At 39.7% G+C, this 17,852-nt stretch overlaps 1 long non-coding RNA gene across 3 annotated transcripts in view; it reads right to left on the bottom strand.

Annotated features, from left to right (window-relative positions):
* Nucleotides 1-5,353: 5,353 nt before the first annotated feature.
* Nucleotides 5,354-17,852, bottom strand: part of LOC110784546 (uncharacterized) — a 33,301-nt gene continuing 20,802 nt past the window's right edge. For 2 of the 3 annotated variants that reach the window (XR_008918346.1, XR_008918348.1), the window contains exons 3-11: nucleotides 11,951-17,629; nucleotides 11,632-11,854; nucleotides 9,839-10,186; nucleotides 9,154-9,501; nucleotides 8,738-8,854; nucleotides 8,585-8,641; nucleotides 8,421-8,491; nucleotides 8,240-8,338; nucleotides 5,354-5,632 (exon numbers count right to left, since the gene is read on the bottom strand). This is a non-coding gene — a long non-coding RNA (uncharacterized lncRNA). The remainder of the gene's footprint in view (nucleotides 5,633-8,239; nucleotides 8,339-8,420; nucleotides 8,492-8,584; nucleotides 8,642-8,737; nucleotides 8,855-9,153; nucleotides 9,502-9,838; nucleotides 10,187-11,631; nucleotides 11,855-11,950; nucleotides 17,630-17,852) is intronic. The other variant, XR_008918347.1, reaches the window with a different exon arrangement.

Raw genomic sequence — 17,852 nt, forward strand, 5'->3', positions numbered from 1 at the left:
ACGCCTCAAGCCCAAGAGGTCCACGCCATAGAAGAAACCCCAACCCGAAAGACCCCTGGAAGGTGGACCCGAGATCGAAAGTTTGCCCCACTCGGGTCGACTCTGGTACAAGCCTTCCAAAGACTAACCAATCAAGGAAAGCTAAGACCCATAGGCCCCACACCCGACCCTTCATTCAAAAATAAATATTGGGTCGAGGGCACCTATTGCAAATTCCATCAGGAAATGGGCACGATACTGAAAACTGCTGGAATCTAAAAAACACGATCCAGGATATGATAGAGGATGAACTAATATCTCTCCCTAACGTTGGCGAACCCAACAACAACAAGACCCCACTCGGTTCTTGTCACATCTCTCTCGATCAACCAGAAAATAAGAACTTTGACCCTACGGTGTATATTACGCCTCAAGGTGCACCACTCGCCATGGTCCCTATGGATCAAATCGAGAGAGAAGTGTGCGGTGTGTGGGATGATGATGCTGAAGATGTCTACCTGTCTCAAGTATCGGGCCAGGACCTCTTTACTGAAACTTGACCCGGGCATGCTCCCATTGACACCACCCCTCAAGAGTCCGAGGTTGACAATCTCACTCGGTCCGGAAAGGTATACCAACAGGATATTCGCCCACCTCCCGGGGACGACATCCCAGTCAGACAGACTTCTGAAAACATACGGCACACCACCGTCGCAGATGTCATCGAAAATCCTCTCTTGAAGCAACTAAAAAGAACTAAAGACGAGATTACCATCTGGGATCTCATGTGCACTTCAAAGGAACATCGTGAAAAACTTATTCCCTCACTTGACCTCATCTCAGTCCCTACGGATACCACACCTGACTCGTTGGTTAACCACGTCACAAGAGATGTTGAGGAAAAAGCAATAGTTTTTACTGACAAAGACTTACCTAAAGAAGGAGGCTCCCACAATAAGGCCCTCTATCTAGTGGTTGGATGCAAAGGACAAAACATCCCCCTAGCACTCGTAGATAACGGTTCAGCGGTAAATGTTTGCCCATTGCGAACCGCCCACTGCTTGGGGCTAGGAAGCGATGACTTCCAAACCTCCACGCAAGGGGTACGAGCTTATGATAACTCTCGAAAGCCTGTGTTGGGAAAAATCAACCTCACGATACAAACCGGGCCCGTGGAACGTACCACGGAGTTTCAAATAATCGACATCAAGCCCACTTTCAACCTCCTCTTAGGACGCCCTTGGCTCCACGACTTAGGAGGTGTGGCTTCTACCTTGCACCAAATGGTTAAACTTAACCATAACGGGGTAATTCTGGAAATACGCGCCCCTCCTCTCGACGTCAGTTGTACTATGGTTGGAACGGCCGAAACTGCAGAAGACCTTTACGGTTTTCAAGTGGATGAAGCCATCCAAGTCATTGAGGACTATAATTTAGCATTTCTAGATCCGCGTGCATCCCGGGTCATCCCTAAAATATTGCTAGCTCAAGGCTATTTCCCGGGAACTCCATTGGGCATAAGGAAGAAGAACTACATGTTCCGTCCCCTACCCAACAAATCTACTCCCTTTGGCCTATGCTATGAGGCGACGGAGGAAGATATTGCTGACCACTTGTCTAGGCTACGCCTTAAGCCAGCCAAGACAAAAAAACCACCCTTCTTCCCCCATATCAAAGAACCCTTAACGGTATGTTTGTCCGGGAAGGAGAAGAACACCCATGCTGTGACTTCCCTGAACCCTTCGTTCAGGATGGCCTGCTAAAACCCGGATTTGAAATTTTCCATGATTGTCATACTTTGGATGAGGCACCCCACCTCACCAAGACTGAAACAGCTGAAATATTGGACAACCAAGCTCTATGGACATTGTTTAACGAATCAAGGCCTATGGAGAACGAGACTGTGATAACTACCCTAGCTCTACAAGATGAAGGTTTCGATCCAACTCGGTTAATCGCTCCTACATCAACACTAGAAGAGGCCGAGAACGGATGGGTGAAGACATGTCAGTGGGTCAACGGAAAGGGAATAGAGTTCAAGATTAGTACAGGCGAAGGACCAAGGTTCTACGAGACTAAACCCAAGGCTAGAGCCGTAGAGAGCACTTTAGCAAAACGCCTAGTAGTTCTTTAGATGATAGAAAGAATAAAGCTCTAGATATGGTCCTAAGAACCCTTAGAATATTGATTAATTTATTTCAGTGTGTTTTCCTTACTTTCCAAATTAATAAAGGCGTAAAATTTCTCCTAAAATATTGTTCTAACACTAAATAAGCACTAATCATACTTGCAAACATAATCAAAAAATGTAAGGAAGCGGCCCACTTTAAACCCAATAGCAAGGCCCACTCGGTCTTGAATCGTGACATCGAAACCAATTCCCGAAAATCCACAAAATAAACCACACCATATTTCCAAGACATAAAGGTCAAACCCGTGCAACCCAAAGAAACCAAAAAAAATCAAACAATGCAAATGTTGCTCAACAAAAAAATTCATAAAACATGAACTCATCATCCCCATCATTAACAACACGCACCTCAACCCACCCAAAAAGCCTACGCAAAGATCTTCATATCTTCTGCACCCTAACTCCATTTTCAAAGCCGTTTCGAGTTACGAATAGAAAAAATTAATCCCGATGAAAATGCGTCTAACGCTAACAGTCCAAAAAGCTTCCGAAATAGTGTCAAAATTGATTTCTGGCGAATAAAAAGTAAAATGAAACAAAGAAAAAGAAATAAATGCAAGAACATGTGAAGGAAAAGAAGCAACGCGCCAAGAAATCTCCCCAGGAATCATTTTCAACGCCCAAAGCTGGGCGCCGAAATCTTCAACGCCCCAGCCTGGGCGCTGATTCTCTCTGCTTGCCAAATTTTGCCCAGAAGTGCTCGTCATTTTATCCGCACATACACGGAAAAATAACGAACACTTGGGGGGGTACAGCACGTATTCAGATATACGTACCACCAAAAAATACATGTACTCAAAATGATAATACATGTACATGTACCCAAAAAATACATGTACATATATGTGCTTTTTGGCTTACGGCAAAGCAGCTGATTAAAATAATAATAAACTTCACTTATTCTACCGTTTCAAATAATATGTTTCCATCTCAGAACATACTTATCGAATTCGGCATCCTAGAATTTATTCTAGCTAGAACTACGCGCGACCTGATTCTAAGTTAAAGTTACTTAACAAGGATACGTAGGCAATCATATTTATGGATTCGGTCCAATCAAATGAAAATATAATGTGCATAAGTGTTGGAAATGAGCAAATAAAAAAAAGGAGAAGCAAAAGGAAAACAAGAAAAATAAAATTACGCCTTTATTAATATTTAAAAATAAATAAGAAGGAAAACAAAAAGTGCTAAGGAATGAAAAACAAACACAACTGAAATAAATAAAGGGCACCTACACCCTAACAAGAACTACACTACTCGAGTTCTTCCGGATCATCAAATAAAGTTTTGTAGAGGGCAATGTTCGCAGAGTCCACATCCACAGGCTTCTGCGCTGCCCCTATATCAATCTCCATAAGAACAGGCTCCTTGACACTAACTTCCAAGGATTCCAAGGCCTCAGAAACATTTTCAGATTGAACAGCTATAGCCCGCTCAGCCTCAAGGGCACAAACAATGGTAGGGGAAGGATTATCAACATCAATTGGATTAGCCACTGGTTCTACTAGGGGCTGAACTTTCCTAACCCATACATTATTCCGGCGACGATCTCCGCGAGAGCTTGCATTTCTTTTGTGAACGGCAGGCCCCTTCGTGTTAGGCACCTTTTTAGGCCTAGAACTGGAACGGGGAGGAACTTCCTTTCGCTTTCGATCAGGACGAGCTTTTACAGTCTTAATACCATGGTCGCGAGGATTAGTAATATCACGACTCTCATACTTAGCCCTACCTCGAGGTATCAAAAGCTCAGCCGGCTCTTCATTTCGAGCCTTAGTTCTCACAGCCTTATCATCGGAACTTATCCACAACTTGTAGTTTTCGGAAAGACCCACAAAGCCATCTCTAGCCACGGTCCAACGCGGGAGGCCACCATAATACTTAGCCCACGCTTGAACCCGTGCTTCGGAAAAGACCGCTACTTTAGGTGGTACCGTATCGGAAAACGGGATAGTCTGCCTTAAGCCGTACTGTCGCATGACTCGGTAAGGAAAGATGTAAACGGGCCGAGATAGCCCCAACAAAGAAACATAAACTAATGCCTCGGAACCCCCCGTCATATTAGTCAAACCCCACCACGGTACCACCCACTTAATAGAGCATATGCCATGAGTAAAATAGGATGCCCACTCGGCCTCGTCCTGGCCTTGGTGCAAATACTTTTGGTTACCCAAGGCTATAGGGCGATAATGTTTAGGATCCGCAGGAGCTTCTAAAAGCCTAAGTCGTTCCATGAGCCAAATCTGCAAAAAACGGGTACGATCAGAAAAATAATAATAAACGAAAGTCCTGCCTGGGGCGCACTTTCAACGCCCAGGACCAGGCACCAGAAATTCCGACGCCCAGCTCTGGGCGCTGAAAATCAGCTCCACGCAGGGGGCTGTCGAGGCAAACGAAAAACGAAAAGAACAAGAAAAAATAGGCGTATTACTTTGCGCGAATAAACGATCGATTACCTGCAGCAATAGGGGGCTCCCCTTAATCCTTTTTCAACTCATCCGCATTCAGTAAGGTCTCGGCAACAACCAACGGCATAATAGAATAACAACTTTCCATCTGGCTGATCAAGGGGATCAACCTTATGTCACCGAACTCGCCATTGTTATTCGACAGTAAATAGTGGTTCAACAGGCAGAATACAAGTGCTCGAATATTCAATTTCTGTTCGGTCATATTTTTACTAGGTCTAAAGTGATGTTTTACAAGCTTTTCCAAATTAACCTTATCACCCACAACGATGTCAGCGAGCATGTTAGCATCTAGTCCTAGGAAAGCCCTTATGGTTGTTTTACCCTCTTCAACAGTGCCAGGGGTAGCAGGATTCACTAGAGGAAAAAAACTTGATAAGTTGCTCTTAAAAGTGGCTTATAAGTTGCCCTTCGTAAGTGCCACCAATGGGGGGGGGGGGTCACTTTTGTAAAATTGTCAAAAGAACTTATAATCTTATAAGGTGCCCTTGTTTGCAACAAGGGCACCTTATGTGAAACTTATAAGTTGCCCTTGTTGCAACAAGGGCACTTATAAGCTGCACATAAGTTGCCCTTGTTGCAAACAAGGGCACCTTATAAGCTGCACATAAGTTGCTCTTGTTGCAAACAAGGGCAACTTTTGAGTTTTTTTTAAAAAAAAATAAAAATAAAAATCTGCAATATAATTCATAATATTCTGCAATATAATTTCTAATTTTGCAATATAATTTCTGTTTCATCAAACATCAGCTTGACATTCTCAAAAATGAAATAAATTTCAAATTTACAATAATATTACCGAATTAATTCAAATGTAATTAATTAAATCGATAAATAACAAAATAATGTAAGAGTCACGAATAACTACAAGTCTGCTCTATTATTTTTATTACACTGAGGGTAGTTCACAATCGTTGAAGTAAATAGCCCACTTGTCTCGACCTTCATCCAACTCCTTTTTGGTCAAGGGCCCCTCCCTTGGAGTTTTGAAAACCTTTAAAAGAACACCATAAATGCAAACCAAAAAATTAAATTAAGTTTCATATGCGAAAACAAAAATTATATTGGTCGCGAAAACAATTATATTGGCAAAAAATGACATTTTTGAACCCAACTACCAACAAACGAACCTCTTTCCTTATTCTAACCCTTTTTCGTGATTTATATGATTAGTCAGATGATTATAAGACTCATTTCAAGTTCGTTATGCGTGCCTATTGGTCATTTGGGTCGATATAGGTCATTTATGGCCAAAAATGGCATTTTCGATCCCAACTACGAACAAACGAACTTATATCCACATTCTAAACTTTTTTCATGATTTAGATGATTAGTTATATGATTATAAGACTCGTTTCAAGTTCGTTATGCACGCCTAAGGTTCATTTGGGTCGATATAAGTCATTTATGGTCAAAAATGGCATTTTCGATCCCAACTACCAACAAACAAACCTATATCCACATTCTAAACCTTTTTAAGGATTCATATTATTAGTTATATGTTTATGAAACTCATTTCAAGTTCGTTATGCACGCCTAAGGGTCATTTGGGTCGATATAGGTCATTTATGGTCAAAAATGGCATTTTCGATCCCAACTACCAACAAATGAACCTATTTCCATATTCTAAACGTTTTTCATGATTCATATGATTAGTTATATGATTATAAGACTCATTTCAAATTCGTTATGCACGTCTATGGTTCATTTGGGTCGATATAGGTCATTTATGATCAAAAATGGCATTTTCGATCCCAATTACCAACAAACAAACCTATATCCATATTCTAAATGTTTTTCATGATTCTTATGATTAATTATATTATTATAAGACTCATTTCAACTTCGTTATGCACGTCTAAGGGTCATTTGGCTCGATATAGGTCATTTATGGCCAAAAATGGCATTTTCGATCCCAACTACCAACAAACGAACTTATATTCAAATTATAAACCTTTTTAATTATTGATATGATTAGTTATATGTTTATGAAACTCATTTCAAGTTCGTTATGAACGCTTAAGGGTCATTTGGGTCGATATGGGTCATTTATGGCCAAAAATAGCATTTTCGATCCCAACTACCAACAAACGAACTTATATCCACATTCTAAACCTTTTTCATGATTTATATGATTAGTTATATGATTATAAGACTCATTTCAAGTTCGTTATGCACATCTATGGGTCATTTGGGTCGATATAGGTCATTTATGGTCAAAATGGCAATTTCGTTCCCAATTACCAACAAACAAACCTATATCCATATTCTAAATGTTTTTCATGATTCTTATGATTAATTATATTATTATAAGACTCATTTCAACTTCGTTATGCACGCCTAAGGGTCATTTGGGTCGATATAGGTCCTTTATGGCCAAAAAAGGCATTTTCGATCCCAACTACCAACAAACGAACCTATTTCCATATTCTAAACGTTTTTCATGATTCATATGATTAGTTATATAATTATAAGATTTATTTCATGTTCTTTATGAATGTCTATGGGTCATTTGGGTCGATATAGGTCATTTTTTGCCAAAAATGGCATTTTCGATCCCAACAACCAACAAACGAACCTATTTCCATATTATAAACCTTTTTAATGATTCATATGATTAGTTATATGTTTATGAAACTCATTTCAAGTTCGTTATGCACGCCTAAGGGTCATTTGGGTCGATATAGGTCATTTATGGCCAAAAATGGATTTTCGATCCCAACTACCAACAAACGAACCTATTTCCATATTCTAAACGTTTTTCATGATTCATATGATTAGTTATATGTTTATAAGACTCATTTCAAGTTCATTATGCACGCTTATGGTTCATTTGGGTCGATATAGGTCATTTATGGTCAAAAATGGCATTTTCGATCCCAATTACCAACAAACAAACCTATATCCATATTCTAAATGTTTTTCATGATTCTTATGATTCATTATATTATTATAAGACTCATTACAACTTCGTTATGCACGCCTAAGGGTCATTTGGGTCGATATAGGTCATTTATGGCCAAAAATGGCATTTTCGATCCCAACTAACAACAAACGAACTTATATTCAAATTATAAACCTTTTTAATTATTAACATGATTAGTTATATGTTTATGAAACTCATTTCAAGTTCGTTATGCACGCCTAATGGTCATTTGGGTCGATATAGGTCATTTATGGCCAAAAATGGCATTTTTGATCCCAACTACCAACAAACGAACTTATATTCAAATTATAAACTTTTTTCATGATTCATATGATTAGTTATATGTTTATAAGACTCATTTCAAGTTCGTTATGCACGCCTAAGGGTCATTTAGGTCGATATAGGTCATTTATGGCCAAAAATGGCATTTTCGATCCCAACTACCAACAAATGAACCTAAGGATACTTTCTAAATCTTTTTTCTGTCTCATATGCTTAATTAGAGGTTACTAAGATTCATTTAAAGTTCTTTATGAACACATAAGGCTCATTTGGGACGATATAGGTCATATTTGGCCCAAAATGGCATTTCGACCGTTCATGCCAATTATAGGCGAATAGTTTTTAACTAATTTCTAGCCTAATAATACATCACAAATATACTATTTTATGTACCTTTTCGATATCTTGAATTTCCTTGCAACTTTTGAATGTGTCATGCTGGAATTTCATCACGTAATAGCCACACTCGACCCCACCCTTTTGTTGGGCGCACTAGATTAAAGAGAACATAAATTAGATAAGGTAATGTATTTGTTTTGGCCGTACAATAAGTAGTGAACAAGTTATTATTTACCTTAACTGATCTTATAACTTTCTTACTCGAGTTTCAGCCTTAAATGATAAACTTTGCAAAATCTCCCTGTCCTGAATATCAAGAATGCAATTTCCTAAATAGAAGTTCAACCACATAGAAATAATAACTCTTAGAAGTTACTTTAAATGTAGGTAAAATCTTACTTGCTTTGTAATAAAATCTGCAAGTGGCTTGGCATAAATCCTTGAATTGGGAAAGCCCTGCATTGTAGTTAAAGAGGTTAAGCTTAAAAAATAATAAAAAAATGAAAAGCTAGTAAAAGAAAATTACAAGGAACTTTACCAAGAAATGCATACCTGTTTGTAGTGGGCTTAAGTGCTCGCTGTTGTATATCAAAATTCAAAGCTTCAAGGCCCCTTGTTGTCTTAAGCAAAGATTTCGCTAGTTTTCTTCTTTCAACCGAAATTAAGCGGCTACAACAAAAAAATTACACATTGACAACAGTAGTTTTAGCTGATTTTCTTCTTTTGCTGTGTTTTACTTGTAAATTACGTAGTATTTAGAATATTTCTAGTATTTCTCCTACACACTTATATGACTTCAGAATCTTACTTCATCTGTGTAGGCAGGAGAGTTACTAAGTTTTCACCCAAGGAAGCATATTACAAAGATCACGTACCCTCGAAGTCCATCCTTAGACCTCACTACTAGATTATCAAATTTGTATATTTGATAGTTTTCAACCAAATGTTTTCAAAAAATAGCAACTTACCACCAATGCTCTTCGCAGCATCCTTGAGGCTTCCTGCAAAATGCTGACAAAGAACTTCCAATGTAATTGTTTTTTCTGCCTTGGCTCTCTTTTCTCCCCCAATTTTTCAGAAGTTGAGAAACTCCCATCACCAATTGCAGAATAATCTAGACTGATCCAGCCTGAATTGCCCTTCATGGGTGTTGCAGATGCTGTCTCAGGTGTTTCCCAGCCAAAACCTCCACTGGTTGATCTTCTTGAGGAACTGGGAGACCGCTAGTTCTCTCTCTGTCCTGGAAAGCAGTCCCACACGACTATTCCTGAGAAGAACCTGACACAGTAACATCTCATTCATCTGTAATGGATCATCTGGAATCACATTCACTTTGTTAGGCTATGTTCTCTTCTACAGTTCTACTCGAACAATAATACTCAGTTTTCACTAACAAACAATATTACAACTGACAATTGGTTGGTAGTAAAGGATCAGTAAAACCCATTTAGAATCAGTAAAGGATCAGTTTTAATCAGTAACAGTCGTTTATTAACCAGTGAGAAATTATCTAATCTGTTATGTAAAAATAAAGTATAAAGAGATGATCACAGTTAAAGGCAATCAAGAGGGGGGAAAGTGGCAAGTTCTAGACTACATATCACAGTTTAAAAGAAGAAGGCAACAGAAGGGGGGAATTAGATCATTAAATACCATCATGGCTTGTCCTGCTGTAGCAATGACGATGTCAGCTTGACGAATAATGATTTCAGGATCAGTTGTACGAGAGTGGACAATACTAACTGTTGCATCTTCTTTCAAGAGGAGGAGTGATACTGGCAATCCAACAATATTACTACGACCTACAACAACTGCCATTTTGCCTTTTACACTAATACCACTTCGAGACAGAAGCTCAAGACATCCCTGTCAAAAAGAAATCTCCATAAGGGTAGCAAAATACAAGTTCGGCATTTAAAAGAAGCAATTAGGATTTGAATCAATCACATAGCTTTGAGAATCCTTCCTGTTCCCCACGATGACTACAGCAAGTCCAGGGACCTGTACACATTGAACATGCATGAAATAATGACTCTCTATAATAGAGGAATGATCAAATGGTAAAATAACAAATACTCTTGGTGTGGGGAAGAAACGGATGGAGGAAGCTGGTATATGAGTATATAAGAAATGAACAACAAGGGAATTATTTTCAAGTTGGTGCAAGATGGACAAATACATAGCCTTATTTTCACATAGATGGGGTTCTGTTGCATAGAGTCTATCTAATATGGTCATCCACAAAGACCCTCTCTCCCCCATTCGCTTATAGCTTTGAGCTTTCACTTCAGCTGTTGTTCACTCCAACAACTGAAGCATAGTTTTATTACACACTTTAAACTTCAAATCATTTCAACTACAACAAACTTCAAAGTAGACAATTAGACAATATGGAAAGCTCAGGCTCTGCCTATCTTTCCTTGCTGCTTGTACTAGTACTCTAGAGGCCATATAAGAAACTGAAAGCTTCTTGATGGTAATGACAATGAAATGAAGACCCAAAATCAAGCACTGATGTTATGACACCACCTCCACAGCTTCACCAGAAACTTTTCAAGTCTCTAATGTTATGACACTAAATCTAACATTTAACTAGTGATCAACAACTATATTCGGTAGAGAGTAACATTTCTTTAAATGCTTCTTGCAGGGCAACAATGATGTGTATAAAGCCACCACATTGTCTATATTTTTACATAATCTCTGGTTCAATGAACCGCACGAAATTCCTCACGAAATTCCTACTAACACAAGTGTTTAACTAACATTTTCCGATTCCGGAGTGGATGTGCTATGTTCTTGACATGAATCTCGAAGTAATTTCCTCTAGAGAATTAAACATAATAACAAGCAAAACAATTTTTATGAAAGGCAACTGACCTAATGAGGGTTGACATCAGTTGATTAACCAATTGAGAGACCTCTAAAATACCAAACAAAATTGTCTTTGCCACAATCAAAAAAGAAAATGTAGTATAATTCCACCAGAAATTAACTTTGACTAAATATATTCTAATCTCACTGTCTGAAATAGAACCATTGCCCAATAACATCATGATCAGAACATCATGAAATCACGAACACAACCAAGTCAAACACCTTCAATAAGTACGGCTACCAAAATTCAAACACTTATCCTAAAGCATGACATTCTGCCATCAAAGCAAGCAATCAACCAAGTCCATATAACTCAAACACACAACTCTCTTCAAACAAGTTGCAAAATTCTAACCCCCATTGTCCAAATATCAAAAATATCATGCAAATTTCATCATTCACAATTCAATTGCATAACCTAACTAATAACTTCCACCTCAAAGGAGGCAAATCAAGACATTAAACTCAAACACATTATTCAATTATTAAAACAAGAAGAAAATTCTAATCCCAATTGCTGAAAAATCACAAAAAAAGAAAATGATCTCAATTGAATTCGGAAAACTTACGTAGTAGTCTCCTGGCTGCCGCCTTGTGTACCAGTACTAACAAAAAATCCTGCAGGTTTCCGGGCCAAAGTCTGCTCCTTTCACAATTTCCCCGTCGAATCAAAAAATACGGCAGCTGAGAAATATTTCCTGAAACCCCCCCACCAATGAGGTAAGTACCTTCGCCATTCGACACCAAGGGTGTAATTGGTTATGTCGGCAAACTCCTCACTTCTGGCTGAGGCTGCACAGTTCAAACAATTAAATGAGCAATTTAATAACTCGAAGATGTTACATTTGAAGTAAATAAATTGAATTGAAATAAGAAGAAGGAGAAAACCTTGTTCCATGACCAGTAATGAATGAGGCCGGAAGAGGAGGACGTGCGAGCTGGTGGAGGGTGTGCGAGCCGGTGGAGAAGGAGGAGGGAGATTAGAGGTCGCCGGTACAAGAAGGAGGAGGGATATTGGGGGTCGCCGGTACGAGAAGGAGCAGAGAGATGACAATGGTGTGCGGTTGTGCGCGAGCTGAACACGGAGCTGAGAAATGAGAGTTTGTGTTTAATTAGATTAAAGGTTGCGCTTGTGAAACTCCAGGGAAATTTTTTGTTTTTTTAATTTTATTTTTTAAATTTTTTTGTCAAAGGTTGCCCTTATTAAACAACGGCCACCTATAAGGAGCTACTTATGAGGATTTTTCCTCTAGTGAGTAGCATTGGTAGGATAACCAAGGATCGCGGCAAATTCATCTGGCAAAGGGCATACTTCATTGCCCCGAAAGACAAAAACATGGTGATCAGAATCCCAAAAGTCTAGGGCCGCATACAGGAAATTATAATCAATATTAATTTGTTGTAAGCCTAAGAATGCCTCTAAATGGTATCCTTTCAACAAAGCCTTTTCTGTGGGATTAATGGCTCTTAGCCAGCGCCTAACAACTCGTTGGAGGGAGAAAGGAGGAATCGACATGGCAAGATCAGGGAAGAATAAAAGCTAAGAAATTGCAAAAGAGAGGAAGATTGAGAGTGGTGAAAAAGAAAGACGTACTTGACCCCTATATATACACGAAAGCATCAAGTGACATCCTGATCCCATTCGGAAACGCGTTAAGAAATTCGGGAACTACCAAAATAGAATTTCCAGCACCCAAGGCTGGGCGCCAAAATTTTAAACGCCTGGCCAGGGGCGCCGGAAATGTAGCCCAAGGCCCGGATCCTTCAAAACACGGAGCAGGAAAGGACTTAAAACCGTGTTAGTAGACACGAGGCCCTGTTGTAATCAAGATCAAGCCCAAAGCACCTTTAGAGCCCGAATAGTGAGAACAAATGTTAAAACTTGACTCATCTCAAGGAAAAAATATGTGTACATTTTTCAAGGCAATATAGAAAAAATAAAAATCAAGGTCATTCTTCGAAACACAAAAACAAAAATTAAGTCGTTGGTTTCTCAAATTAAAAAGCGTTTATTTGTCAAAAGATCAATCCGGGCCAAAGTAAGCTCATGTATTAATTATTGAAAAATGAAGCAAACTTTGTCGCCCGGAAAATGAAGTCGCACTCCACGACTTCATCAAAGTAGCATACCACTACAAAGATCGCTCGCACTTACGAGCACGATCCAAAACACGATCAAGGACATTACAAAATATGTATCCCCAAAGAACCTCTTTGACAAGAACTGACCGTCAAGCATGAGTGCTTGGGGGCTCGAAAGAAAATATATATTTCAAAAGAGAGTATGCAAAGTTAAAAGCAATATTCCCAGACTACGCTGTACGAAGTCCCGTGTTTGGACAATCTCAAAAGATAAAACCGGATTACGACCTCAAGACAAAGGTCACTGTTGATACTTATACATAGTCCCTTAATCAAGGACCCAGGTAGTGGCAAAATTGAGCCGTAAAGACTAGCTCAAAACCATGAAAGATGATGACCACGAGACAATGGTCCGTCTAAGCACGTTGTCAACCCACATTCAGGTTGCAACTAAATCCGAGCATCCCTCGATAGAACTCGCTCTTACAAGAAAAAAGAAATTCTCAAAAGAAATCACAAGAACAAATGAAATAGGGACTTGCCCACCTCAATCGGGCAAGATCGCGGCACGCACCACGCGAGTCCCAAATCTAAAAGACGAATTCAGGTTCGCTCACCTCCAGCGGGCGGGGCGTCCACCCTTAGCGGACAGGGCTCGCCCACCTTCAGCGGGCGGGGTCTGCGTCACTAACCGCGCAGGTCCTCAGTTTTCGAAAATGAAAAGAAAATAAATTCTTCAAAAAACAAAAACAGGCTCGCCATCTTCAGCCGGCGGGGTCTACGTCACAAACCGCGTAGGTCCTTATTTTCAAAACATCAAAACAGATTCGTCCACTTCTATCGGACAGGGCGTCCACCCTCAGCGGACAGGCTCGCCCACCTTCAGCGGGCGGGGTCTGCGCCACTAACCGCGCAGGTCCTTAGTCGCTGCCGCGATAACTTTTCCCGGTTTATCCTTTTCCAAAAATCAAAGGATGGTTTCCCTTTTCCAAAAATCAAAGGATGGTTTCCCTTTTCCAAAAATCAAAGGATTGGTTTTCCGCTTTTCCAAAAAAGAGTGATGTGCTGGATTTTCCTTCGTTTTACGTCCTATAAAAACAAGGGGGTTTTCTCGTTTAGCTAACCCTGAAAATGAGAATCTTTAAAACGTTACCTTGTGATTGGGCTTGGCCAGGCCTAGTTACACTTTATAGCTTTGATTTCGAAAACATCTTTAGACACTTCCAATGACAAAGTGAGGGAGTTTCTATACTATCAGTTAACAAATTCCAATGACACGTGAGGAATGTGTTAACACTTCAAGTGATGACCCTTAAGTCAAATGTTATCACTCGGGGGCTCGTGAGACCCTCGCAAAACAGGTCAAATACAACATGGCTTGTACGACGCACTCCATCTAGTACTTTGACCATCGTCTCATCTCGAGACTCAGTCAAAGTGGGGGCTAACTGTAGACACCTACTTTTGTCCCCATTCCCGAAAGGGAAGGTTCGATGATGAGAACATAAATCTCCACTTGGCAACGCATCTCCTATAAAATAACGAATCTCAATCACCCTTTCATTTCAGCCAAAGCTGCTATTTATAGAAACCTGCTAAGAATGGTAACTGCCGTAAAAGGTAGTTGTTAAAAGTGGCAAAATCATAAAAGATAGAAACATGTCAGAATTAGGTGTTGCACTCCAACATAAATCCTAAAATAGATAGAATTTGCATTCCTGGTATAATTCGAAAATAAGAGTTACGTATTAATTAAATTCCTAACGAACCCAGAGTTCGTAACGGGCCCAGACGCATTCCGTCATAAGTTAATACGCACTAAAAGACTTGGATAAATCTCAAAAGCTCCGTGTTCTAAGAGTCCAAATCTGACAAAGAACTAAGCCCAGATCCCATTTTCAACGCCTGGATCTGGGCGCCGAAATCTTCGGCGCCCAGCCCTGGGCGCTGAAAATGCCTGGGGTCGTTTTATCTCCGGATTCTTTTTGGATTCGTATCTTAAAATCTATCTTTCCACACACCCTTTTCCTAAAAATACAGCCTCAAAACCAACGTGAAAATAACACACAATTCCATAACCTGAGTATTGACTCTAGCCTTAAGCCTAAGCCTCACGCTGCTAAATTGATCCAGCGTTCTGTCGCAATCGACCCAAAAGTCGAACAGAACGCACCTGCCCCTTGTAGGTTGATGAATTAAGCCTAAATACTGGAACATTGCTTAGAAACCCGAGATTCGTTAAATAAAAGGAGACATAGCAAAGCCAAGTGGTTAGTTTTCTGAGAACCACAACGCACCTCTCAAGGGTGTGTTGTAATGTGTTGCTCATATGATTAATGTGTTGCTCATATGATTTAATCGCTTTTATCACCCTTTTATAAAATTGTCAAACTATTAAATTGGTTGATCTATCACGCCTAATAAGATAATACCTTGGACAATTGAATTATCATGCTAGGTACCTTAAATCAATCTAAATAAGATAATCACGATCGATTTAGTATTATGTGTTGCATATTGCTAAAATCAATTCAGAATAGTTTAATAATTTAATAGTTTAACGCATGTCCCTTCAATTATTTATGCTGAGCTAGTAAGGATAACCTTCCTCTGGAGTATTATCGATGAGCACTCCTCTCGGTAGCTACAGTCCCCCGAACTCTCAATCTCTGCCATGCGGGTGTACGTTGAGCGATCCCCACACCAGGGATCACAAGGGAACCTATGGTCGTCGTGGTCGAACATAATTGCACTCCCTTTATGTCACGATAACCGGGTTTTGTCAGTTTTTCTCATTGTCGTTAAAAACTGAATGGCGACTCCTATATTACTAGTCGGTTGGGTGTAAACTCACATGAAATCCAATTACACTTGATCTGACAACGTCACGCCCACGAGGGACGAGGTCACGTATTAGCCTCGTGCTTTTTCGACCCCCTCACACTTCCTAAAATAACTTGTTTCTTGTCATTCGAATACATAAATAATTTCCATAAATAAAAGACGCATCTACGTCTTCTTAAACATTGCCAACAAGAACTTAGTAAGACAATCAAACCTCTTTCGTAAACAGCACAGGATAGCACTTACTATCCTTATCATCCCTTAACATCTCTTCATGCAAGAATGTCCTTCTCCTTTTTGGACTTTGAGCATCTATACTTCATCCTGAATCGAGCAACCGATATCTCTTACAAGTAATCTGCAAGCACTACAGCCAACAGCCCAAGTGAAAGCTTTCGAATCCAATACAATGAAAAATAGACTGTTTGATTTCAGACTATACTAAACCATGTGACCGCACTGTCAAATGACTTCCTTGAATATTCTCAAATGTGTTTTTGAATAAGGACCCTACCTCTTCCTTTCTGTTTTCAAAATCTCCTGTTTTCGAAAACTAGTTGGATATGTCTTCTATCCTAGTCTGTATGTTCATTACCTTGTTAAACAATCGCGTCTGGATGCACCTTCCCACGTCTAGTTCAAAAGAGGCAAAAAACGTTGCTCTGCTTTATACTGGGGGCTAGCTTAGCCAACACGTCAGGTCTCTTCCTTAACAACTGATTGGACATACAAGACTTCCTCATTGCAAGTAATTTGGCACCGAATCTGCATACGTAAAATCGCTAAAGCAGCAAAAAAGACGTTGTTGACCTTAAACCTAAACTGTGCATGCTGTCATTTTATGTCTGTTTCTTCAAGTACAGGTTGGACCCTCACTCTGGCTAAAAAGAGTCACTTGAGCCTTGGTCCGGGAAAACTTCAACTTATTGACCAACTTGACCATGGCTCTGTCGCCTAACACGACACCTCAAAAAATAACGACGAGTAGAAATTACTACTCGTTCTTTGAACATACCTTGCATTAAACGAGTATGCTTCAAACTGTTTATGCACTATTAGTAACCAGATGATTTATGTGCATCCTGAACATCACGAACATGCAAAACATATGCCAAGCGTCATAGCACGAAGCCAATCCCGGAGCTATGCTTAAGGGCTTGGAGAAAACACCTCAAAACTGCTCCGATTGCCGATTTATCACAAATTCTCGATGCTAACGCTACACATATGTCATAGGGAGCGAATCCTTGTGTTCATTCACATAAAATGAACCTTAATTTGCTAATCCCTTATCTTAAATCTAAGCAAGGTTAACTACTTAGAACATAAAAGTTGCTCCAGACTAATAGGGCAATAAACATCGCGAGTTCATGAGAACTTTGGTCATCCAGCTGCATCGAACATGTAAGATAATCACTTTGCACATATCCGTTCGTACAGTTCAACCGTTGCTGCAGAAGACTCTGAAAAACCATAAGAAAATCTCTACCACAAAAGATGAAAGCAAAGGTAAGCACTCGGGCTGAAACCTCTGAATTCCTATACAAAAGCAGGGTACACGCGGTAAATCCTTTCCGCAAACCCCAAGTACCCATGAGGCATAGCCCTCGTGACGCCGCATATTACATACACTCTTCGCATCTACAACATAAACAAAAGACAAAAACAAACAGTTAAAATCTCGCATGAAACGAGACGATACAAAGTAAGCAGACAGCAATAAATAAGGCTGAAAAAGAACAATATACAGATTAGCATTTCTAAAAGTAGAGAGGCATCATACCTCAACCCAACGATTAGCACATACTATGTCTAAAGTATTCAAATTCATAACTAGTTTGTCTTACTTGGCGGAGTCAAAACA

This window comes from Spinacia oleracea, chromosome 4, assembly GCF_020520425.1.
Source record: "Spinacia oleracea cultivar Varoflay chromosome 4, BTI_SOV_V1, whole genome shotgun sequence".
NCBI lineage: Eukaryota > Viridiplantae > Streptophyta > Magnoliopsida > Caryophyllales > Amaranthaceae > Spinacia > Spinacia oleracea.